The sequence below is a fragment of the Silene latifolia genome, chromosome 9, assembly GCF_048544455.1.
Source record: "Silene latifolia isolate original U9 population chromosome 9, ASM4854445v1, whole genome shotgun sequence".
Lineage (NCBI taxonomy): Eukaryota > Viridiplantae > Streptophyta > Magnoliopsida > Caryophyllales > Caryophyllaceae > Silene > Silene latifolia.
The window spans coordinates 184,631,079-184,638,859 of NC_133534.1; the positions used below are offsets into that span (position 1 = coordinate 184,631,079).

At 44.4% G+C, this 7,781-nt stretch overlaps 1 non-coding gene across 1 annotated transcript; it reads left to right on the top strand.

Moving 5' to 3' along the window:
- Positions 1-7,120: 7,120 nt before the first annotated feature.
- Positions 7,121-7,227, top strand: LOC141603629 (small nucleolar RNA R71). Its single transcript, XR_012525491.1, has one exon. It is a non-coding gene; the product is annotated as a small nucleolar RNA R71 (small nucleolar RNA).
- Positions 7,228-7,781: the final 554 nt, after the last annotated feature.

Consider the following 7,781-nt stretch of genomic DNA (forward strand, 5'->3'; position numbering starts at 1 on the left):
CTCTTTCAAACCTCCTCTATGATAGGAAGGATATCAGTAAGTTGAACAACCATGAGGTCTTACTTCTGATGTCGTACCTGAACCCGGAGCGGGCCAAGAAGGTGGTCTTTAACGCTCCTTCTATAGTCTGTGCTGCTCTCGCCTTGATGGCTTCCTCCTCTTCCCGGTACCTTAGTTGTGGTGCCATTGCCACTCGGTTAGCTGAAAAGCTAACCTCCTTTGAGGCTTCTTCGGCATATGTGCCTCTAGCTACTCCAGTGCCTACCATGGATCGTGAATATTATCTCGACCTGAAATGGTTGAGGACCTTGGCTGACGGTAGCCTAGCATGGAGGGTGTATGGCATGAGTTGGATGAAGGTTCCAACTCCTGAGCACCTCTCAGCCACGGAGCCCTTGGAGCCGACGGTAGTGACGGTGGACTCCGACGACGAGGAGGAGGAGGATGATGACGGACCTCGCCAGCTGCAGACCTATCTCATTGACGGCACCATCCTTGAGGAGATGCCGGAGCCGACGAAGGGCGAGAATGCGGGAGTTCAGGCGGCAGAGAGGCCTAGAGTGGTGAGGGGACCCCGTCGAGTGAGGGAGAGGGCCTCGGAGTCTAGACCACAGCCAGTAGCACCGCAGCAGCAGCAGTATTTTCCATGCTACCCTTACCTCGACACCCCGGAGACGCGATACAGTTACCTGGCAGAGAGAGTGTCATCTACCTTGACACTCCGGAACATGCACGAGGTGGCGTACACTCAGGGGATAGGGACCGAGGGACCGCATCCAGTTTGGTGGAGTGGAGTTGGGAACTACTCGGGGATTTTCCATGCCTACGGGGTGGATCAGTCGACATGGGGGGCACCTCAGTCCTTCCCTTACGGTGGCTTGACCCCATGGTACGTGGGCCCAGGAGCAGGAGCAGGGGTGGATGCGGGGATAGGGTCAGCCGGAGCAGGTACTTCAGGTGGTGGTGATGATGAGGTGATGTTCGAGCAGCAGCAGCAGGAGGAGGAGTGATACTCCTCGTCCTTATCGATGTTGATAGTAGTTGATGTTAGATGGTGATATTGTTGTTAGACTTTGGTAGTTCTTTCCTTTTATTGTTGAAACTTAGGCGGATTTGTATGATTGGCCATAAGGCCGGAATTGCTACACTAACCTTTTGCAGGATTAATGAGAGTCGGGGCATCATCCCGACTCAATTTATGTGACGGTCATGTGTGATATGTTGGTTTGCGGCGGGTTATGGAAAAGTATTTGACCTGCAGGTACTCGACAGAGTACCCCACACTCTATCGAGTAGCTGCAGGAAGGGAAGTAAAGATACATTCTGATCTCGGGCTACTCGATCGAGTAGCCAAGACACTCGATCGAGTAGCATGGCACTCGATCGAGTACCGCTAGTTACTCGATCGAGTAGCACTGTTACAGGGGGTTTTTGGAAATTAAAAATGTTCAATTGTTTTATACTTGCGAGTTTAATGTTTAAAGTAGTTGTGACTGTGTAGTAACACCTTTAAACCGTTAAATCATATGTTGCAAGATGTGGTTGAACTTTTATAAGCATAGTGGTCACGATTAGTGAAGCGGTAATCATTTTCTTGTTGCTTTAATATGGCATACGCCTCATTACGATCTACTTATCGGAATTGTAACTCCGCCCATAATTGTGCATATCATTTTAACGTGTGTGGTCAACGGTAACTAGTTATTCCGGTAACTCGGGTATGATTTCTAAATTAACGAGTGTATAATTAGCGAGTAATGTCTACAACAAATAATATGGTTCTCCTTAATGATTAAGATGCACATAATAATTAATATGCGTGATGGTTTAGGTGGTGAACTTCGGGGACGAAGTTCCTTTTAGAGGGGAAGAGTAATGTCGCGAAATAAAAAGGTTGTTTTCAAATAGTGCTTTGCTTGTTTATGGTGTTGTTGGTGGTTGTTTATAAGGTGGTTGGTGTCGTGTGTTAAAAAAAAAAAAAAAAAACTTTTGTTGTTGAATTATAACGACTTACTTTCTTTGGTTCTTTAAAATGAGTGTGATCGTATTTGAATCACGTTGCCAAGTAATATAGTGGTATTAGTTGTGCCACATGAAAGTTGATATGAGACATGTTCTAGATTGATGATTGGACAGTAATTAGTGTATGTTGGGAGACCGTGAGTGACGATTTGCACTGCGCGTCGGATGTTTTATGTGTATATAAAATAACGGTTGACTGTGATAAAGCTTGCATGATAGTGGCAAGAGTCGATAAGTTTATTTGTGGACGGTGATGATGATGACATGGGGGGGGGGGGAAATGGTGTTGACAAGGGGTGATGGTCTGAGCGGGAAGATTGGAGAGATTGTGTGGGTTCCGTGCCATGAGCGGGAGAGGTGAGTTGAACTTCGGGGACGAAGTTCTTTTTAAGGGGGGAAGACTGTAATACCCGCCCTTTTAGGGATCCTTTGACCAGCGTTGACTGTCCTTGGGAGCGGGAGTAACCCTAGGGAAGCGTGCCAAAACCGTCTTGGGGTACGTATTAAGAGTGGTACTCGATAGAGTAGAGGCTACTCGATCGAGTAGCTAGGGTACTCGATCGAGTAGGGGGCCACTCGATCGAGTACGTTGGGTACTCGATCGAGTGCCCGGTTTTCAGCGAGGGTTTTATATCGCGTTTTGTTAAATCCGCAAATCACTTTCGCCATTTTCCTCCTATCCTTCAGCCGCCTCTTTCCCTTCCCTTCACCTCAAAACCTCCATGGATGTCTTTTGAAGACTCTTGAGCCTTAGGAGAGCGTCTCTTGGGTCGGGTAGCGGTCTCTTGCTGAGTTTCCCCTATTAGGTATGTCATATTCATCATCCGTGCCTTTGCTTCTATAGTTAGGGTTTTGCTTGTAGTAATAGATATGTGCATGATGGTAATAGGCTTTGCTTGGTTCTTTGGATGTGTTATCCGTCGGCATGGATTGGTTGCGGTCGCTTAAAGGTAGGTTCGCCCTACGTTTCGTTGACGGTCTAGTGTGTCGGTCGTTGTGGTAGTGTTATGCTTGTTTGATATAGTATTGGCGTGTGTTGTGACTGTGGTGGTGATCGTTGTTAATGGTTCTCGAGATGCGTTCTCGGCTGAGTGGGGTCACTTGCGGGAGTGACTTCACGCCCTAGTTTCGCCCTTCGTGGAACCCGCCACGGGAGGGGATGTGCACATTAATGGACAGGGTTATCGCTCGTACGATGAGCGGGGCTTAGGTGGGAACGACTGCGGTCCCCCATCGCGGTGGTGGGTCCGGTGGATGTCGATGTGAGTTTGGTTGGATTATTGTGATTGTGGTTGGGACTGGTGTCGTTGTTTGTATTGTTGATTGTAGTTGTCGTTGTCTAGTCTTGTCTCAGTACTGACCTGGTTTGGTTGTTTGTTTGTTGTGTGTCTGCCGTGATCCCTTATGGTGAGCAGTCGGTCTCAGCAGGTGTTGATGATGTTGATAGCTGGTTTCCGGGCAGGGATGAGTCTTCAGGAGTTATGATGGTCATATCGAGTAGTCCTTGAGTTGTACCCTTTGTATTGTATTTGGGTTTAAATCACTTGTAACAAAACTTAATAGTTCTTTTATTGACGTTTGGTAACTGCTTTCCTCGGGCAACCGAGATGGTAACGCCTTGTATGCTAAGGAAGGCCTAGTTAAGGCTCCTCCGGATATGGGGGTGTTACAAAGTGGTATCAGAGGCGACGATTTTGGAACCTGTAAACAAATGAACACAATGAATGTAGAGAGTCTAATAAAATGAACCTGGTGTATGTGTAATGGGAGCCCCGGCTGATGCTAGATTTTGGGTGAGTAGGCGCCCTCATTTCAAAATCTTGGCCCCATGACACTTAAGCCAGTCACACGGGATGGGAATGTGGAGTCCGTGTCTCTATGTGTACTCGGTTATTTCAAAATCTTGGCCCCATCGTTTATTTCTCCGAGAGATTGAATGGAGCCAGGCTCAATTACTCGACGTATGACAAAGAATTTTATGCTATCGTGATAGCTCTTCAACATTGGAGTCACTACCTTTGGCCGAGTCATTTCATCCTCCACTCGGACCACGAATCACTGAAGCACATCAATGGACAACAAAAGTTAAATCCACGGCATGCCAAGTGGGTGGAGCTCCTACAATCCTTTCACTTTTCATCAAAGTATAAACGTGGCCAGAGTAATGTGGTGGCCGGTGCTCTCTCACGACGGTACTCATTATTGAACGTGCTCGATGTCCGATTACTTGGATTTGAGGCATTGAAGGGTTACTACGAGCATGATCCCGACTTTGGAGAAACCTTCGAAATTTGCAAGTCCGGAACTCGTGATGAGTTCATTATTCCAGATGGTTTCCTCTTCAAAGGTAATAGACTTAATGTTCCAAAACTTCCAACTCGGGAACTCCTTATTCGAGGAGCTCATGGAGGTGGACTTGGAGGACATTTCGGGGTAAACAAAACTGTAGATATTCTCAAAGAGCATTTTTATTGGCCCCAACTACAAAGAGACATGCAGGATGTGATACGGAGGTGGGAACCGTATCAAGTGAGAAAACCGTATCAATCACCAATTGATAAATACATTGATGAGAAGCTATATGGTGGGAACTCTAATTCCTTATTGAAGTCAATTTTCATGGAAGCTCATGATGATCTTGTTGCTTCGAGCAACCATTATTTGGATTTTGGTAGAATTGTGCATGGAAGGTGGTGGGAAGGAAATCACAAGAAAGTAAAGCACAAGCAAAAATGACACAAAATGGTTGTGATTGACAATACTCATTACAAATTCAAATCACCGGAGAGGGATAAACTTGAAGACTACATTGAAGATGATGAGCTGAAGAAGAGATCAACGGGGTGCGTAAACTGCTTCATGTTCTTAATCAAACTTGAATCTAACTTCCAGATCTGTTTTGATCCCGGTGGCATCAAAGATGATTCGACTACGTGTTCGGGCTTGTTCGGGTTTATAATATTCATCTTTGATCCCGGCATACTGAGGCAAGAATTGAGGACAATTCCTTTCAAAGGGGGAGGGATTGATGTGAATACGAATCACCAAGACAACCCGAGTCACCAAGCATGGATCGGTTCGAATAATAGTCGAGAAAAGTGCATGATCACCCGCCAATGGGACGGGTAGAACCGTGTGGAGAACCGTGTGGAGCAAGGATAACCGTGTGGAGCAAGGTCCAACCTCGAAAATGGGCTAGTCCAAGGGCATTGAATAAAGCTCACCTAGTTTTTGTCATAGCCTAGGTTTTACAAAAGTCTTACCTAGTTTTTGGCTTAGTCTTACCTAGTTCTTCCACATAGCCTAGAACTCACCACAAAGCATTAAAGGCTAGCCTTGGGCACCAAGGAATTTCGGCCTATATAAAAGCTTGTAGTCCTCATTTGTTAATCATCCAATTTTGAAGTAAAAACTTGAGAGTATTCTCTAAAACTTGTCTTGTCTTCTTGTGTTGTTACATGAGTAGTTTGGCTTAAGAGGTCGAAACGCGATTTCGCACCTTGCTTGAACGAGGGACGTGATCCTAAGTTTAAGACGGATTGTTTGACGAGTATCAAACAATTCACCCATTGGCGTAGCTATAGGTCTAGCTACGACAAATATCCCATTGTTTTCGAGGTCTTCATTGATCTTGAAACAAATATCCCCTTTATTTCAAAACACAAAAACAACCCTACAAAAATGTCTTCCGCTTCCGCCAAAATTCACATCAGTATGGCATGACACTTACACTTGCTCCAAAGTCACATAATGCTTTGTTGATTGTAGTGTCGCCAATGGTACATCGGATAGAAAAAATTCCCTGATCTTTGAGCTTCGGAGGGGAACTCCCTTGAAGAATAGCACTGCTCACTTTGGTAAAGGCAATAGTCTCCAACTTTCGGATGGATTTCTTCTTGGTAAGAATGTCTTTCATGTACTTTGTATAAGCAGGAACGTGATTGATCAATTCCGTGAATGGGATTGAGACTTCTAAGTTCTTCACAATTTCCATGAACTTTCCAAATTGGTCATCAAGCTTAGGCTTAGCTTGGCGACTTGGGAATGGAAGTCTAATCACAATAGGCTCTTTTTCTTTGGCCTTTTCTTCATTCTTCTTCTTTTAAACTTCATTGGAAGTAGGATCTACCTCCTTAGGGTTCTCCACAACTCTTTGCTTGTCACTAGCATCCACAATATCTTCATCAATTGGCCTCTATGGCCCCTCATATCTTGTACCACTCCCAAAATGGATAGCACTAACCGTCTCATGGCTTGTGGGCAGGTTACCTTGAGGAGGTAGTTGCCCCTTTTGTCTTTGAGAGCTAGAAGATGCTAAATGATTCATTTGAGTCTCTAATATTTTGGTGTGGGCGAGAATGTTGTTGATAGTGATTTCCTTAGCTTGGCTATCTTTTTTGTATGTGGGTGAAAAATTCTTGTTGGTTCTTTTGCATTTGGAGGACCGCTTTTTGAACATCAAAGCTTTGGTTATTTGATTGGTTGTAGGAAGGTTGATTTTGGTAACCTTGTCTTTGGTTGAAAAAGGGTCTTTGAGCTTGGTTTCTCATTGGAGGTGGGATGTATGTTTGTTGGGGGTTTTTGGACATTTTGGCTTTTGTATGAAAGATTTGGATGAAATTTGGTATTCTCATTATAGTAGCTGGAATAAGGGGTACCACTCTTGTATGCTTAGAAAGCATTAACTTATTCATTTGTTCCCCTACATTCATTTTGATCATGTCCTAAGGTTCCACAACTTTCACATACTCCACTTGGGATTGAGGATGATGCCACCATAGCATTAACATGTTGTTTGGATGATTTGGAAGCTTCATCAAGCTTAGTCATGGTCTTCTCAAACTTCAAATTGATGGTGTCGATATGGGCACTTAGTTGAGTACTCAATTGAGTGATGGAATCTACCTCATGTTTTCCTCCTCTAGTGGCCTTTCGAGGCCTACTATATTAGGAATTATGAACCGCCATCTCTTCGATTTTGGCTCATGTTTGATTGTCATCAACTTTGGTAAACATCCCATTGGATCCCATATTGAGAATATTGCGTGAGTCTTCATATAGGCCGTTCCAAAATTGTTGCACAAGGAACCACTCACCAAGTCCATGGTGTGGACAAGAACGACAAGTGTCCTTAAATCTCTCCCATGCTTCATATAATGATTCCTCATCCCTTTGCTTGAACCCGGTGATTTGGGCTCTCAACATATTTGTCTTCTCCGGAGGATAGAATTTCTTATAGAAGTCAAGTGCTAACTTCTTCCATGAATCAATACCAAGGGTAGCCTTGTCTAGGCTCTTCAACCATTGCTTTGCGGCACCGATCAAAGAAAAAGGAAACAATACCCACCGGATTTGGTCTTGAGTAACTCCGGTTTGAGAAATTGCATCACAATAGTCACAAAAAGTCTCCATATGTAAGTGAGGATCTTCACTAGGCATCCTTCCAAATTGACTTCTCTCAACTAATTGTATGAATGCGGATTTGGCAATGAAATTACCGGTTAAATGTGGTGGTGTAGGAGTACCGTTTGATAGGTTCTCCTCGGTTGGTACGGAATGTGATGAAAATTTAGGCATTGTAGGTTGATTTTGTGGTGGGCTTTGAATTGGGTTATCCTCTCCTTCTCTTGCAAAAGGGTTGACAAACTCAATGTTATTTGGTTGAATGTCCAAAATCTCACCAACACCTACTACTCTTGAAGTACCTCTAGCAATTCTTCTATTGTTGGTTAAGGTCCTTTCAATCTCGAAATCAATAG